Consider the following 19,414-nt stretch of genomic DNA (forward strand, 5'->3'; position numbering starts at 1 on the left):
TTTTTTTTGTCACACTTGTATCCAGATTTTATGGAATTCATGAAAATTTACACACAAAAAAAAATTTAATTTTAGGCACCCTGTTTTCAGGAAAATTTTTTTCTCAAACTGGGTACATTTAGAAAACCTTTTTTCATATTTCCATTTCGGGTACACGTTTCTGTTTTCATGTACAAGTTTATTTCAAATTGGGTAAAAATTTAAAATTTCAATCTCCATCCCGGGTTTAAGCAAAGTTAGTAACGACCCGCTACGTTGAGCGATTGGAAATTATATGCATACACACATACTCGTACTCATAATGTGTGTGAGTGATAATTTTTATACCCGAGCGCACTTGTGCACAAGGGTATTATAACTTTGTTCACATAACGGTTGTTTGTAACAGGCAAAACGAATCGAGATAGATATAGACAAATGTATACATAAATGATCAGAATGAAAAGAGAAATCGATTAAGCGGTGACTGTCTGTCCGTCCGTCCGTCCGTCCGTCCGTCCGTCCGTCCGTCCGTCCGTCCGTCCGTCCGTCCGTCTGTGCACACGATAACTCGAGTAAAAATTGAGATATCTTAACGAAACTTGGTACGTGAACTTCTTTTGGGCGTGGGACGGATGGTATTGAAAATGGGCGAAATCGGATAATAACCACGCCTACCTCCCATATAACGGTAATTTTAAGAAATACGAAAACTGCGATATTTTAGTAACTACTGAAGATAATTCACTCAAAATTGATACTTACAATGAGTTTCAGACGGAAAACATGAATATTATAAATTTTTGGAAAATGGGCGTAGCCACGCCCACTTATGGTTACATGTGTATATCTTGGTAACCGCTGCACAAATTTCTTCCAAACTTGGCACAGTTGTTGGTCCTGGTACAGCATACCAAATGGCCGAAAATTTTAAAAATCGGACAATAACCACGCCTACCTCCCATATAACGGTAATTTTCAGAAAAACGAAAACTGCGATATTTTAGTAACTACTGAAGATAATTCACTCAAAATTGATATTTGCAATGAGTTTTAGACGAAAAATAAGAATATTACAAAATTTTGGCAAATGGGCGTAGCCACGCCCACTTATGGTTACATGTGCATATCTTGGTAACCGCTACACCAATTTCTTCCAAACCTGGCACAGTTGTTGGTCCTGGTACAGCATACCAACTGGCCGAAAATTTCTAAAATCGGACAATAACCACGCCCACATCCCATATAACGGTAATTTCGAGAAATACAAAATCTTCGATAAATCAGTAAATATTGAAGCTAATTTATTCAAAATTGATGATTGCAACAATTCTTTACCAAGAAATACGTTTATGACAAAATTTTGGAAAGTGGGCGTAGCACCGCCCACTTGTGATCACATATATGTATCTCGCTAACCGTTCTAGCAATTTGTACCAAGCTCAGTATGGTTATTGTGCTTGCCACATAAAAGCAAACCTTTGCAAATTGTTGAAATCGGACTAAAATTGAGGCCGCTTTTCATATAACGGTAAATTTCAGATATGCTTGAAATTTCAATATTTCGAAATTTAAGGACGCTAATTTACTTAAAATGTATACACCCCGGCTTATCATGTAGCGGTAGCTTTCGGAAAGGTGGAAAACATATATTTAATACTTGCGCCGGGTATTTAATGTTCGGCTCCGCCCGAACTTAGACTTTCTTACTTGTTTTCGCATCACTTTAATACTCACAACTATGAAAATGAAAGTGGTGCTATCAAAATGAATACATTCTTTTAGAAATAGTCCTCATACAGATGCATAAGTGAGACAAATAAATGAAGAGTTTATCGTGAAGCGAATGTCAATAAAGTTACCGTTCCTGAGTTTTTGAAATTGGAGTACTCTTAAATAATACTCAACTCCTCAGAGCGAGAGCGTATTTTGATGACGTTAAGAACTCTCTGCCCATGCACACATTCACATTAGCAAAACAGTCAGATCATTTGATCATTCGTATAAGCGAATGCGAATGCAAATATTCGTAACATCCCTTGTTGGTACATACTTACAAGTGGAAAATACAATCTACTACTTTGTTTGTTTTACTCTTAGCGCACTGATATTACGCTTTTCTGCTGGGATTGCTAGTTATTCCATTATTATTTTTTTTTTTTGCAAATTTAGCAAAATTTCCATTCTATTTTTTGATCACACTCATTAAAATTTGAATATCACAAACTCGTACAGCTTAGTGTTGATTTTGTAATTTCCATACGCTTGACCTAATTTCCATGCTTAATTTGTTTACTATTATTTGTGTACAATTAAATTGAATCGCTATTATTCGAGTAATTATCTACTTCGGAACGAATACGCAAAACAAAAACAGAATGCGAAAAACCAAATATATGAATTCAATATTATATAATAATGTAATAAAGGTACGTGCAAAGCAGCAGAAAATAACACTGAATCGACGAAATATGTACGAACACACATACATATATTTATATGCATGTATGTACATTAGAATGGAGCACCACAAATAGTTGCGATTTTTCTGCCGGGACTACAGAATTTATTACAAAATATTTCGGAAAAATATTAAGATTTACGTGAGCTGGACCGATTTGAAAATATCTCCAAAAATAGACTTTTTTATGAATAAAAATAGTTTCTTACAGAACGTTTTGAGAAAAAATCCCCCCAGATGACAAAACAGATAAAGCTTAAAAAATCTACATAAAAATATTTGAAACTATTCTAAACGGAATCGTAATAATGAGATTTTTGATGCTGTTTTTCAACTTTTTTCAAAGATTAATTTACGAAAACTTGAATAACTGGGTCAAAACTATTCCGATTTAGATTTATGGGATTGAAAGGTATTTTCTGGTCAAAAAAACTCATCCACGCCCCAATTATTATTATTTTTTTCAAATACCAACACATCTTAATTCAACTTAGAATGACACTCGTTCATCCTAACTTTCTCTTTCATCCTTTGAATGAGTTTTTTAGCAAAATAATAAAAGGGGTAAGAAGATATCTTTCCAGTGAGAGCTCACAAGTCTAAATCGGAATAGGTTAGGTTCAGTTATTCAAGTTTTTCTTATACCAATCTATGCAAAAAAGTTAAAAAGACAGCATCAAAAATCTCGTTATTTTTTTTAACTTAAACCGTTTTGTCATTTGTGGGGATTTTTCAAAAAAAAAAAATCATTAAGAAACTATTTTTATTCAAAAAAAAAACTTTGGAGGTATTTTCAAATCGGTCCAGCTCACGTAAATCTTAATATATTTCTGAAATATTTTGGTGGAAGTCTTAAAATATAATAGATTTTATAATTCCAATGGAAACATATGACCATTTTTTTGTTGTATGGGGAGTGATGCAGTCTAATGTACATAGATATAAATAGAAGAGATAATTTCCACAAAATATGAACATGCCAAAGGCGGTAAAATTCAATCAGCCAAATAACATGGCCAGATCACCAGAATGTAAAGTGGGTGAAATAAAAACAGAAGATATTTTTTAGTTATTCAATTAGGTCTTTTGTACTTTTGTGTTGTTAAACATTGGTTATATGTAGTGGAAGTATTTAAAGGGTAGCCAAATTACTTGTAAGTATATATATTTAACTATAAAAATTTGAAAGCTGTATTAATCTGCGGACTAAAAGAAAATAATATTACAACAATTGGAAAATTTCATGCGTCAATATCCATTTGCAGAGTGGCTTTAAAATAGTTCAAAATTATTATTAAAAAATGTTGATTATCTAACACGAGCTACATACACACACTAAGTATGTAAATGTAATAAAATTATAGTTTAAAAAACTAAAACTTCGTTATTATAATTTCCATTCGTAGAAATCGCTGCATCTTTAAGGCGCATCAATATTACATAGCTCAACATCCCGAGCTAATAAAAGGGAGGTAAAAAAATGATGATTGCCCCATGAGTGCGTTCATATATCGAAAAGGTTAGTACCTATCGCCATCATATATATATTACTTCTATATTGCTAGTACATTCGAAGTGCATTCCCCTATAGCAGAGTGCAGACACATTGAAAAAAGAAAGAGAGATCCGATAAGAGATTGTACTCAAAATTACAATTTTACTTTTAAAAATTCAGGAGCGGTTTAGCAAATTCTTATTGAAAAACCATTCGTATAAAAAGTTAACAAAAAATAAAAGGAAGGACTTGGCATCAGTGGGCATTTCCAATTGGCGACAATTAGCATAGAAGGGAATCGAATAGCGTGCTTTATTGGACTCGGCCAACATATAAAATACCACACCGCTTTATGTGTAAATAAGTTTTGTCTTGGTTAGGAAAAGATCCTGTATTTTCCAATTTTTCTGATTTCCAAAGAACGGAGAGCCGCTTAAATAATGTATATTTTTTTTTTTTTTAATTACTTTTTGATGCCGGGGCTCTAAGAGCATTTATGTATCAGATCAAATTTTGAAAAAAGTTCGCTTACTTTATTTTCGCGGCTAGGGATCGATATGCATTGCGGCTTGAAGGAAACATGAGACCGTCAAATTTGTGTTTGTTTGTTGAATTCCCTGAACCGCCCCTGTTATGATATGGCACTTCATTATATGTAGTAATTTACAAATATAAATGTACATACACTTCTGCAATCGAAAAAATTTTCATAGGTTTGCCTTTCTTTGATTTCGAATTGAAAACTCATTGCGATCATATTGTACTAGCAATAAAAAAGTATTACATATATTGGACGCATCCAAATTAAATTTTGTGCAGAATGCCACACACACAAAAATGGTATAAAATTTGCAGCTGAAGTAGAATGTCTTATCCTCTGCTCTTGCTGCAGAGACGAGGTCTTCGACGAGCCTAAGATACTGACCAAAATTTCTTGTCTTTCGCATACATTTTTTTAGAGCATAATAAACCATATGTTTTCTATTAGCAACAAAAGCGAATTTAGAAGTTTTGAAATACCGAATTGAAGGATTATACATAACTGCATCCCTTGGCAACAAATAAGTATCAAATATAGCCCTAATTAAATGAAGCGAGCGATTATTTTCTAAGCTAGAGTTAATACATAATATTCCAAAGGAGGCGATAAAAAGTTTAATTTTAAGTTTAATATTTTATTAGGTATCCATTAGCACTTACCTGGCACTAACACTAACATCGCCAGCAGCAGACACCATCTCAGCCAAATTTCACTTCCCGAAAATGTACTTCGGCTACTAAAGCAATTCGTTGAAACATCGCCTTGAATGCTTCTTTCAAGCAAGTTAAGTGGCTTAAGTGCTAAGCACTTTTGCTTAAGTTTAGCGGGCTTCAATATCTTTGCAGGCATTTTGGCGAATTTTTGCATTTTTTCGTATTTTACGAAATAATCGTAATTTGTTTAGTTTTTTACTTCGACGCTAGATGAAAACGTGTGCTTTTTTGCATGCTAAAGTGTCACGTTTTTCGGAGCAGATCTTTAGGTATTTCTGTAAAAAGTAAAGAATAACAGATGCTGAAGTAAAAATTAGAACTAGTATGTATGTGAATAAGTACAATTAAATATATGCGTATTTTATATTTTTAAAGAAATATCTACTATAATCCATAGCATTCAGCAGATGATTATTATTGCGCTTGCACTTAAGGATACCCTCATTTTAAATTGATTGACTAGGACATGCGTAACGAAACAGACCATAAAATATGATAGTAAAACAAATAAAAAAAAATGAGTAAAACAAGCAAACGTGTATTAAAGGCATTCGAGCAAAAAAATCGCTCAAAGCGCCCACGCATTAACCTCATTCAACACTTTTCATTCAATCATCTGCAACTAACTGGCATCAAACGTAAGAAGAGGTTTGTAAGCTTTTATAGGGCGGAAGCGAACTTGTTTGTCGTCAGTATAAATAAAGAGCACACATACATATGTATGTACTAGCTACATACACACAAATAGATGTAAACACATTTGTACTAAGTTGATGAGTATGCTACTAAGAAAATAGGCCAGCAGGAAAAGTGGCTCGAAAGAAACGCGTTTAGACCGTAATAACTTTGTCTGTGCACTCCCCAGCAACAAAAAAAATATCCAGTAAATTGCCAGTAACCCAATTTCTGAGAGAAAGCCAGCACTCAATTTAAAATTCTTTTATCAAATCGTTCAATTTTGGCATTGACTAACTCACTAAGAAGGGAGACCAGTATGTTTGCATGTATTCATAAAAAAATATTTATTGGACCAAAACATAGTGAGTATGCACTGTGGCCAAGCTATGAAGAGTACGCAAAAGCTCCGGAAGCCTTGGCCGAGCATATTTTCAGGTACCATCAAATTATAACTTATGAGAGTTTTATTACATGACAGTTGAGAAGTGCATGTGAAACAATTTCATAAATTACAGAAAGGAAATTCTCGCACATGCAGCGGTGCATAGCATGCATTCAGGCGGCCGGTGTTAGCAGTCGCGCCTAAAGAGGCAGTTTTAATTTTGCAATTCCAAAAATGCATTCCTTTGCTTGCGTAAAATTCAAGAAGCAAAATATAAACAGCTGTGTTTATTACTGCAAAATTATTACGAGTAAAACTCAATCAACTTCCATTCTCGCTCGCTCCTCATGTCCCCTGCTTTGCATGTTTTTTGCAAATTTTTGCGTACGCAGACGCCAAAAGATGATATGTTGTAACAATTGTTACGAACTAACATAAACTGGTACGTAAACAGACGGAGCTAGTAATATATTGGCGCTTGCACAACAAGGTAGTGTTTGGCCGAGCTTCTCCTTCAATTTGTGGCGTTCAACTTGATGTCACACAAAGGGGCGCGACCTACAGATTTAAGCTGACTCCGAACGATGAATGTATTTTTATGAAAAATTGTTTTTGATGGCAGAAAACACTCGAAGGTTTGCCATTGCCTGCCGAGGAGCATACACTATTGGAATAAACTTTTTTATGTTTTATTTTTATTTTTTTATGTTGGTCGGAAACTGTGCTCGAATCCGGTCCCTGCGGAAAGGTAGAGCGTACTGATAACCGCTACGCCGCATTTTATGAAAAAGACTAGAAATTAAATTTGAAACCATTGGCATTGGTTTACAACGTTGGTGCTTGGGTGTCAAAGCAAACATTTTTTCAAGACAAAGATTCGAATTCGGAGAATTATTCCGTCCAAAGTATCAAACGAAATCCATATAGGTAACGATAAAGTACAATTTTTTTTTTGTAACGTAAGATGATCCTATTCCACGTAAAGAAATTCGATAAGCTCAAACAGACACACTTACTTGCAGACAAAACCCAAGCCTTTAAATATGAAATTTACATTTTCATGTCTTGTGCCTCAACAGTGCAATAAGTATGTATAAGTAGTAAAAGAACTGAAATTGAAGTCACAGCTTTTAAAGTATCCACTTTTGCTGAAATCATCGAAAGTGAAACAAAAACGAACCCTTTTCAAAATTCCAACCGAATTGGATAAATAAAAGGGATGTGTTTAATACTTATACAAGATAACCTTACATATTGTGTGGCGGCGTGCGTACATGTGTTTGTTGTTTTGTGGGGAAAACCAAGGCGAATTATTGAAATGAGTAAAATTGTGATTTAGTGATATTTAGCAGTTTACTCGCATCCTTTCATCCGCAAAATTCCAAGCAATAATGTTTGTGTGTGCTTTTTTTGTAAAAAAAAAAATATTTCTATATACATACGTACATACATACATATGTATGTACGTTAGAATGTGACCGTGTATGGGCGTGTGCGTTTGTAGCAGGAGTATACTTTGAAAAAAAAAAATGTGTTGGTTGCCGAAGCAAGGATCAGAGTAAAATTCTTGCACAGCTTCCCCCCTCACAACATCACACCAATACACTAACGTCACATAACTAAAATCTGCAATCTGATATAAACAAGGCAACACGTCTGACGCGCCGCGCGTCCCATCACCTTGACAATTTCACGCTTCCTTGGGAGAAAACGGATTGTGAGAACCGGGTAAGTCCTTAAGCGAGGCACATTTCCTGCACACTCGCATACATGTACATACATTCATGCTGAGTTTAACTGCAGCCAAGGGCAATATTCACACACCCAGCCAAGTTCGGGTGAAGGCGAGAAGAGATAAAACAGTGTCATAGAGCCGAAGCGGGCTTAGGCGTCGCAGACATGGTCTCTTGATTGGCTGATGTGGCGCAACATGTAAGCGGCGGTGCTTGAAAAAGTAGCAAATTGAAATGCGTTCGTGTGTGAAGTGCAAAACAAGCAGGAAAAAAATATCAAACAAGAAGAGCGGGCGGCAAACAATAAGTAGCCAAATATTTTCTATATAAAGTAGACATACCATACAAAATCATGGCCAGCAACAAAAAATGTCAACTGTTGGAATTTTTATCATTTTTCATTTCGCGCACGCGTGTAAACAACGTACGCAGGATATTGTCTTGTATTAGTATTTGGCAGTTGTTATTATTTTCGAGTTTTTTTCTTTAGCTTTTCGCAGAAAAATGGCAAAACATTATGAGACATTATTCATTATTCTATGTGTGCGTGTATGGCTATGCATGTATATGTACATATGGGTACAAAATTTATCAAATATTACTCATACGCCCCACCACGTCAAGAAGTGCGACTAAAGTGAATCAATTTAAAATTTCACGCTTAAACGCAGCTGAAATGTCGATCTCTTGCGAAGTGTTCTTAATTTGGTTGGAGTGTGAAGACAGCTTTTATTCGAAGCAATCGAAGGATGCAAAAGTGCTAAATCAATTTTCTAAAATATTAAGAAGAAAACAAAAATCATCTATATATATAGTTATTTCTCTGAAAACACTGTGAGGAAAATCTCAAGTTTTGTGACTACACAAAAAACGCCTAAATACGTGAATTTAAGATTGGACCGTCGATTGCGGGTCTGTATACCGTTTCTCCAGATCAGGATCATTTTCCCAAGATATTTTCATTTTTATGAAAAAATATTAAAATTTTAACAATGAAGAACTTTAAAAATAACCAATCTTTTGTAATTTTGTAAAACTATATATTAATATCTACGCCAATAACACCATTGGGAAGGTATTTTTCCATGGATGAGGAGAGTTTTTATGGTTTTAAGATTGGTTGAAAATTACAGCCAAAATCCTAGTCTGAAAATTTTCGTTGTTGTTGCAACATGTTCAATTTGAATTGTTTTCGCATTTGGTTTACATTTAAAATTAAAGTTTGCGATAAAGATCAATGTTAGGATGAAGAAATAAATGATAACGTTTAAGACAAAAAAGTTAAGCCCTAATTGAAGATAAAGACAAAAATGAAAACAATGAGAACTACATACGAATTAGGGTAACTAAAAGGGCAAGAACATTTAGTGAAATTTTTCGATAAGAATCGAAATACATTCAGTCAGAAAAAAATTATTATTTATCGAAAGTTATCAATTTTTCGAAATTTGAAGCTTATATATGTGTATCGAGTTATCACTGCTTATCGAAATTTAACGTGTTACCAGAGTGGAACAAGTTATCAAAATTTGTCGATGGCTTTCGAAAAATATGGAGCTAACAAAATTAATCGAGTTAACGAAATTTATAGAGGTATCAAAAGTCGAATTTTGTTGCATTTTCAGAATTAGTATTTTTGAAATTCATTGAATTATCGATGTGTGGCTGATTTTTGAAATTTATCGACAAACTGGAATGTATCGGGGTAAATCCAAGTCTTGCCAAAGCCCTCCAAAGACATACAAAATTATAAGAAAGCGTAGCCTCGTTTTAGTTCCAAAGCAGGAGATTTTTCGGTGAGTAACTCTGTACCTTATAAGTTAAACGACGTGCTAAGTTAGAAACCCGCTCCAACGGTCTTAGAAAAACTAAAAAAAAAACTGTCGAATTTCGACAGTAACTGGCGCTCCTGATTTGTATTGAAATTCGATGAATTAAAAAACAAATTTGAATGGTTAAATGAAAATGTGGATAAATTTTTTATATGAAACTAGCAAATACCCGGTATTGTACTATTTCATTTATTTTATCAATTTAATTAAAGACACATTTTCAAACAGGTGGCAACCCTCCTGAAAATTTTCTCTGCAGTAAACTTTCCAAAACGTCTTCAGTTAGATGCCCATATTGCAATATTTAATTTATCTTATCAAATAAATTAAATCAAAATATTCAAACATGTGGCAACCACGACAAAAATATTTTCGCTTCTTTATTTTGAGCGGCATATTGCAATATTTACTTAATCTTATCAATTTACTTAAACTGCAATTTCCAAACAGGTGGCAACTCTCTAATTTTTTTCTTTCTTTATTTTAAGTTAGACAGATAGAGAAAAATTAAAAAACAAATGTTGATTTGGCTTCACTGTCGTAATCTGCTAATTTTTCTATAAAATTTTAAATAATGTCACTCATACGCCACATCGTACATCTCCGAACTCGTACAAGGCGTATTTATGAGTAAAATTTTCCATGTTGAAGTTTGAGTTTTTTTATTCGCAATGCAAACTTAAAATAAACATTTCTTGGGAAAAGGCCTCATCTAGAAAAACGGTAGGCAGATCCGTAATCTTTGACCCAATCTTAAGTTCAAGTGCTTCGGCTTTTTTCCCCTACAGTGAAATTTGTATTAACTTTATATGCAAAATGTAGTACGTTTGCTGTTTACTTAATTACTAAAAGTTTACAGTTGAACTATGCTTCAGTCGCGGTAAAAGCTGCTACTTAGGCAGTATCTGCACTTCCGAGTGAATTTCAATCAAATTCGCTTTGAATTGGCAGGGGTTGAACTTCACTCGGAAGTGAATTTCAGAACCTTTCTGACTACTTTTAGTGGAATTACACAGTAGCGCAAAAAAACATCATTAAGTTGTTAGTAACTACGCACTACCATCAAAATTGATTAGAAGAAAATTCAAGAACATAAGATTAATCATGAATACTAGTAGACGTCGTTTTTAACCCCAGCAACAAGAAGGAATAAAGGAAACGTTTTTCATTTGTTTTTTTTTTTGTCGCAGAAATCCCATTGTGTGTATTCACCGGAAAAATGTTTACAATTTTAATTTCTCGATTTGAGAAATATGAACCAAATTTTCTGATTTAAGGCATGCAATTAAGTAGCCGAAAGAAAATATTTAGTAGTAAATAAATAAATTAATTAATTAATTACTAAACTCATAACACCGAATTTATACCTTCAATAACCTTTTATTTGAAAGCACTGAGCAGATATTTTCATTGCAACGACAGTTTCAAAGATTCCTTTGTTAATTATTTTGTCTACTTTGTTTCTTTTTTTTTCAACTGCTACCTCAATTTTAATACTGCGCCTTACTTTGTTTCAACACTTTTACGCAAGTAACTTTAAAGTTTATCGTTTTGTTTTCCATTTTTTTATTTTTTTTTGTTGGCAGTGAAAGGACGCGATGCGCCAACATTTTAATTGTTTTATTTGCCTACTAGGCTGGCAGGATAATTGTTTTTGTCGCTTTTGTTGCAATTGTCAGTGGCTATTTTGGTTTTCTTTGGCTACGCTTTAGCGCTCATTACGCTAAAGAGGCAGCGGTGCGGCCACAGTGCAATGCACCACAACACCGCTTTTGCCCTAAAGTACTTAAAGCACACATAAACATACATATACAGACATCAAAATATATACATACATATATAAAAATATGTTTGTCCTGACAAACTAGCAGCAGCGCGAGCATCGAAAACTGCACTGAGAAATCAGTCCGCTCACTGCGCCCGTGGTTTTTGCTTCTGCATTCGAACTTTACTTGCACTTCTCATTTTTTTTTGGTTTTCGAACGCTCCGTTCCTTACGTTGCGCTTTTGTTTTCACTAATTTTAGTTGGTTTGTCTTTTCTGTGAACTCATTTGTCTACTCATTGTCATTTGTTTGTTTGTTAGTTCACGCTGAGTTTAATGAGTGTACTTTTACAAATTTATTCTATGCATGTGTATGTATGTAAGTGCATGCTCACACTCACATACGCTTGTCCAAATAGTTGCATTTGCAGAAAGTCCCTGGCAACGAGAACCAACAGTGTCTCCTTGCTGGCAATAAAATTTTCTTCTTTTACTGCACTCCTTGCATGTTCGTTTCTTTTTATATTTTTTGTTTTGTCTTTAACACATTTTTTATTATTTGCTTGTTTTGGCAGTCATCTTAATGCCAAATTTGGCAACTGATATCCTGGGCTGTTGATGGCGGTGGCAAGTGGAAGGAGCAGTTGTCGAAGCGCTCTACAAATGTCCCACTAATGCACAACATTTTCGTGTCTCAACAATGGGGCTTTATGCTTTTGTTTTGCTCACACTTTTTAGCCTGCTCTAAAGGCATGGCGAGCGAACGAGCTAAATGTGTTTAAAACCGTCAACAAAGTGAGTGTAAATATGGCTGAAAATAAGCGCCGCAACATACATTTATTTTCTACGTGCATTCGTGTGTGTGTGAGAAATCTTTACATACTTATGGGCGCTTTAACATACACATGTATGTATGTATGTATGCTCGGAGCTTAAAAGCAGAGTAATGCGATGTCTGCTGCTGGCAGTTTGTGTATTCTGTCGCTGATGTCGCTCAAGGGCCACTGCGCTGGGCGCGCCCAAATGGCTACAGACAATGGCAACCAAACTAGCGTGCGGCTTTACGTATTAGTATACATATTGGTGTGTAAGTGTGCCGCTGTGTAAGTGTGCTAGTGTGATTTAAATGGCTACAGTGGAAATATAATTAAAATGAGGATTTAAGTTGCTAGTATTCTTTCTCCAATTTCTTCCTGTTAAGACCTCTTTACACAAACATTTCCGTTTCCTTTTATTTACTGTTCGCACCATCAGTAAACATTTATATATATATTTATATATGTATGTATATGTGTGTTATATGTATATTTATTCGTATGTATTCAGAGGTTTTGAGACAATTACGAAGTGGCGTCTTAAGCAGAAAAGAATGATGATACGGTAGCTTATGTAGAAAAGAAGGCTAATATAGTTTTAGTTGTTAACTTAAGCCATTTAACTAGACAATAAGTACTGAGGAAATTGTGTGCTCTGAAGAGAACTAAGGGTATTAAAATTTATCTGTAAATTAGATATGGTCCGCACTGTTTGGTATTAATTTACTTTTCTCCCCCTTAAAGGAGTGCAGCGAAAATTGCGGGGCTAAAGTATGTACGCTCAAGGACGAACGATTTTTCTAAAAAAAAAGATGGACTCATGTGGATGTGTATGTATTTGCTTTTTTAAATAATTTACACTTTATGTGTTTTTTTTCAAATTTTTAGGATTCATGTATAAACATAAATAATAAATATATATGAAATTTGAGCTTGACTAATATATTTTTAAAAACTAGAGTGTAACACATTATACTATACTTAAATATTGCGTAATACTCAGAGCTACCATTGCGATTTTTTTCAAATTTGTTTTTGAGATTGCATATTTTCAAAAACATATTTTCAAAAAAATCTGTATGTGAAAAAATTTTTTCAGAAAAAAATTTAAAATATATTTCTTTTCATAGAGAATTTTGATGTGTGTATGTGTGAGTGTTTCAAATTTTTTCTTCGCCCCACTCAAGAGATATTTGGAAAACTATTAAATCGATTTGTTTTAGTTTTTGTGCTGTAAATTTTTTAAAAATGTATTAATCAAGCTCGAATTGCATATTTATTTATTTATTATTTATGTTTATGCATCAACTCTAAAAATTTTAAGCAAATCAAACACATGAAGTGTGAACCCCCTCCGTTTTGGTGTGGAACGCCGCATATACCTTTGGAAATATTAAGAATTGGGTTCAAAAACTCAAACCAACAAACACTGGAAAAAAAAATTTCAGACGTTTGAGAAAATCTTATTTCTCAATGTGATTTATGAATTGAAACTAAACATTTTTTTTTTTTAGTTTTTGCAAACAACTTAAATCAACTTAAGAACTGATGGTCGTTGTCAATCGCATTTTGTCTATCGGCAAATGGCTCCCCTTTGAGTGATTTGAAATGAATTTAATTTATTTACTTGAGTCAAAATTTTTTGATAATATTATTTTATGATTCATCTTTTTGTGACTGATTTTCAGATATGGTCAACTAACTGGCCATTAAAATTTAAAAACGAAAGAAATAAATAGTTGCTGCAGGGATAGTGACCGACAGTTTACCTGCTTAAAAAGAAATAATATTTGTATGTTGAGATTAAAATTTTTTTTTATGTTATACTATGAAAAGATTATTTAGTATTATAAAATTATCAAAAATATCATAAATACAAATATATTTTTTTTTTTTTTGAGAAAAAATCGCAATAAATCCCAAAATCGAGGGCAAAAGTTAAAATTTGTTTCCACTAAATGCATTTTTTAAGAATTTGTATGCTTTCAATAGAGCCAAAATACTGTAATTATACTTAAATTATTTTTATATAAGATAGAATGTTAAAGGTAAATTTTATCGTCTCTGTTTTATTTTACAAAAACAACTGTTTGTACGTAATTAAGTGCAAAACCGTATTTGTCTTTGTTAAAGTAATTAAGCAAATAAGCTATGAAATAAACTGTTAAACTGCATAAATAAAAATTCCTTTCCTATAAAGACAGTGTGTTTTTTTTACGTACATACATACATACATCACTGACAACACTATACAAATATTTCAATGCGACTAACTGGATTCCATTTCGCTCCGCTCCACTCGTGTTTGAGAAAAAGGTAAGATTTCAAAATTTATCAATTTGAAAATTCAATATTAAAAAAGAAACGCCCTCTAGTTTGAGAACGCTATCACCGGTTATTTGAGATGCAGTTGGGAACTAACGTTTGAGATTTCGTCGCCTAGTTAAAAGATTGTCGCATGTAACTTTTGGCAGATTTTGGAAAATCGTGATTTAAGTTTGGAATGCAATTTCTCAAAAACTGCACACAGATTTTTTTTTTAGAGCACAATGGACCATATTTTCCTTATACATTCTTTTATTTTGCAAATATTAGAAACCTTTCTCACTACTTTAATTTATTACATCAAACCTGAAATTCCCTTCGTGATAGTATTGGGCAAGTGCGGATGATACACATATACATACATACATACATACATACATACATACATACATATTTAAGAGCAGTAGAAAAAGAGCAGTCTACAACTTTACTAAACATTCTCATATCGCCTAAGAGCATCAGCATTTAAAGCGATATTATTTGTTTATTGCATATTTACCATTTTATTGTCTATTCTCACAACATTTGCTTTTCTATTCATCCTTTGTAGAGCGACTAAGTGGAAAAAGAATAAAAAAAATATACAATGTCAACACATCAACACTGGCCTCTTAGAGTGGCCACACAAAACATACAAGTGTACATACATACATATGTACATCACTAGACAGCGATGAGCACGATAACAGTGGCGACCACAATAGCAACTAAGAAATGTTTTTTTAGAGAGAGTGCATTTGGAGCAAAATAAAATTGCATTTTCACTGTCGTATGCAGACAGCGATAGATAAGGAAGAGCAAGCAGGATACGTATGTATGTGTGTGAGTCTGTCCTGCAGATTCGAACTACTTTGGCTACATAGTAAATTCTACTGCTTTCTAAAATATGTACATGTACACTTGCATTTTTTATGATCTTTTAACAGTGAAAACATTTTCAAAGACACCACAGACAGACGACAATCTGCCATTTGGCTGCCTGTTTGCGTAGCACAATTCTTGCTGCTCTTGCGAACCTTCCATGCCAATGCATCCATACTACTAAGTGCATCACTTTCTGCGCATATGTATGTATGTATGTATGTAGCTGGTGTGACACGAGGCAGCATAAAGATAAATAGCTACCGATAATGTGGCAAGCAAAGCAAAGATATGTTCGAGCATACACACAGAAGACATCCGGGGTATGTACATATGTATGCGCACAGTTTTTTTTTATATTCTTGCGGTTGCACTTCGCTTTGCTGCCTCATGTGTTTGCAGTTACAATTTGCGGTTTATTGGTAGCGCATGTGGCAACAGTATTATGGCAGCAATTGTAAGACTGGCTATCGATGTCACAATCGCGTTTTCTTTTCGCTGTTAACTGTAGTTGTTTAGAACTTTTTTAAGCGCAGCGGTTGGATAGATGCACTGGATGACTTGGTTAGGATTTTTGCTTGCTCCTGATTCAAATGTTGTTTTTTTTGTGCCAAATTTAAAATGTTTTTTTTTTTAATCATACAGGTCACAAAACATTACTTAATTATATGAATCGGATCTAGTACAGAAAAGTGCACAATTTTTGGCACAGATTAAAGCTATTGATGAAATTAGAAGAACTAAAAATCTACAATTCAAATTTGAAATACATTTACTCTCTTTTCATTGTTTGTTTTTATACCCGAGCGCACTTGTGCACAAGGGTATATTAATTTTGTTCACATTACGGTTGTTTGTAACAGCCAAAACGAATCAAGATAGATATAGACAAATGTATACATAAATGATCAGGATGAAAAAATAAATCGATTAAGCCATGTCTGTCTGTCCGTCCGTCTGTCCGTCTGTCCGTCTGTCGTCCGTCCGTGTACACGATAACTCGAGCAAAAATTGAGATATCTCAACGAAATTTGGTATGTAGGTTTCCCTTAATCCAAGGTAGGTTGGTATTGAAAATGGGCGAATTCGGACTGTAACCACGCCCACTTCCCTTATAACGGTAATTTCCAGAAATACGAAAACTGCGATATTTTAGTAACTACTGAAGACTATTCACTCAAAATTGATATTTACAACAATTTTTAGACGAAAAATAAGAATATTATAAATTTTTGGAAAATGGGCGTAGCCACGCCCACTTATGGTTACATGTGTATATCTTAGGAACCGCTTCACCAATTTCTTCCAAACTTGGCACAGTTGTTGGCCTTGGTACAGCATACAAAATCGCCGAAACTTTTCAAAGTTGGACGATAACCACGCCCACATCGCATATAACGGTAATTTAGAGAAATGCAAAATCTTCGATAAATCAGAAAATATTAAAGCTAATTTATTCAAAATTGATGCTTGCAACAATTCTTTACCAAGAAATACGTTTATGGTAAAATTTTGGAAAATGGGCGGGGCACCGCCCACTTATGATCACATATATGTATATCGGTAACCGTTCTACCAATTTGAACCAAACTCGGTGTGGTTATTGTGCTTGCCACATGAAAGCAAAGCATTGAAAATTATTGAAATCGGACTAAAATTACGGCCGCTTTTCATATAACGGTAAATTTCAGAAATGCTTGAAACTTCAATACTTCGAAATTGAAGGACGCTAATTTACTCAAAATTGATACACCCCGGCTTCCCATCAAGCGGTAGGTTTCGGAAAAGTGAAAAAACATATATTTAATAATTGCGCCGGGTATTTAATGTTCGGCTCCGCCCGAACTTAGACTTTCTTACTTGTTGACATACATATATACATTTACACTACATATATTGTAGCTTCTCTACCAACAAAGAAAGTATGTGTTGGTACAATTATGTAAAAAAACAGGGACGTGAAATGTTTACCATTTTTTTTTTTTTTAATTTCTGATTAAAAAGTTCGAATTTTTGATGAAATTGTTAATATTTTAAGCTTTTTGTTGAAGAATCGCACACCTAGATCTAAAATGCGATCAACTCGAAAAAAAATTTTGGGGATTTTTTTGCAAAAATTAATTGAAATAATACCAATATTTTTTTCTTCATAATTATATACATTAACTAAAAAACTACTTTTATACCTGTTTTTGTATTAATTCCGTTGAATCTATACGATCCACAAGCAGTTATATTTCCCTCTCTGAATTTTGAGTAAGCTCACTTTAGATCCATGTAAGTAGGTGCGCAATATGGTAACTGATAAATATTAAATAAATTAGAGAAAAATAGCCAACACAGGTCAAAATGTCGCGTCCCTATTTCTCGCACATCACTGTATGTATGTCTATCTAATCCATTTGCACAGTCGAGTATCCCTGATAAGCCAATTTTCTCCAATTAGACCAAAATTATTCCACCCGAAGCTAGCGCCAACAATTTTGACCTTGGACTTTTTAATTTGCATCTCCTGCAGAGGTGCGCAGCCACGGCACACGCGCTTCCAAGCCAATTTGGCAATGGCAACATTGTGTGAAGCTAATTAGCAATTACTTTCGAAAAGTGCTGCCAGTTTGCATTAATTAGCATTAATGAATTAATGAGTTTTAAATTTGTAGTTAAATTATTTAAGCGCATCGAATTCTGTTTACGCCTTTGGTGGGTGGGGTGGGGCTGCGTGTCCCAGCTGAATAGAATAGTTTAGTCATTTAATTTAATTTTCTTTAAATTTTTTTCACCTTGCATCGTAACATTCTAAAGCACCTACATATACATATGTAAGTGCAATTGTATGTATGTAGTATTTGCCTTTGAAATTTAATTAAAAGCTTTATTTTAATACCAACATCAGTTACCGGTGAACTTGCTGTTAATCTAACTAGCAGCCAAGCAGTGTTGCATTTGACGCACTTTTTCGTTGTAGTTTTTTGTGCAGCATGGAGGTAGCTCAACACTTTTGTAAGCATTGCAACAAAAGAAATTAATTAAGTTTCGCACTGACAAAGAGCTCTATTTGAAGGCAGCGTAAGATGAATACTCGATTAATAGATAGGCAACGCTTTACAGCGCCTGTTGCTATGCAATAAAAATAGCGCATTTAATTTACTACATATTTGACAGCACACACACAGACACACACACACACACACACGTTGCCGAGATTTTTTCATACGCTTATCCTTCACAGTGACAAAGTGTTTTTGTTGCACGCGCGCGTTAACTGTAATATGTCAAAGCGCCTGAAAGCGAGCTAACGCTGTGAATGTGCAGAGAAAATGTGCTTAACTCACTGCACTTAACGCCTACTATGGAGTTGGAACAAAGTGGACGCCACTAAAGCGTATATGTACGCTTCTGCAATCAAGCTTTATGTGTTGTACATACATATGTATATGTACATACATACATGCATATGTGTATTTGTACTTAAATACATTTGTAGATACATTGTATGCAGTGGTTGGTATGTTGCTCGACTTGCAGTCACAGAAAATTTATGTACGCCCGAAGGCAAATATGTAGCATCAACTGAGCTCACATAAACAGCCACAAGTAATCGCTGGTAATGCTTAATACAAAGCCAAATATCCGCATTCCTACTCATGCAGATGTGTTGGAATTCGCCTGCACTTCATCGCATTTCAATGATGCAAAGTGCTGTGAGAAGTTTAAGCGCCAACAACAAGAAACTCATTACAAATGCATTGCCGTTGCACAATTAAAACTTTCATTAAAGTAATTAAAATTGAAACAATATAGTAAAATGTACGCAAGCACCCATACATACATACAT

The 19,414-nt window shown here is 34.1% G+C and overlaps 1 long non-coding RNA gene across 1 annotated transcript in view; it reads right to left on the bottom strand.

The window, feature by feature from the left end:
* Window positions 1-19,414, bottom strand: part of LOC118735984 — a 71,835-nt gene that overhangs the window by 27,619 nt on the left and 24,802 nt on the right. The window contains exon 2 of the long non-coding RNA XR_004992663.1: window positions 5,136-5,464. This is a non-coding gene — a long non-coding RNA (uncharacterized LOC118735984). The remainder of the gene's footprint in view (window positions 1-5,135; window positions 5,465-19,414) is intronic.

The sequence above is a fragment of the Rhagoletis pomonella genome, unplaced genomic scaffold, assembly GCF_013731165.1.
Source record: "Rhagoletis pomonella isolate Grant_MI unplaced genomic scaffold, Rhpom_1.0 Rhpom_scaffold_00003, whole genome shotgun sequence".
Lineage (NCBI taxonomy): Eukaryota > Metazoa > Arthropoda > Insecta > Diptera > Tephritidae > Rhagoletis > Rhagoletis pomonella.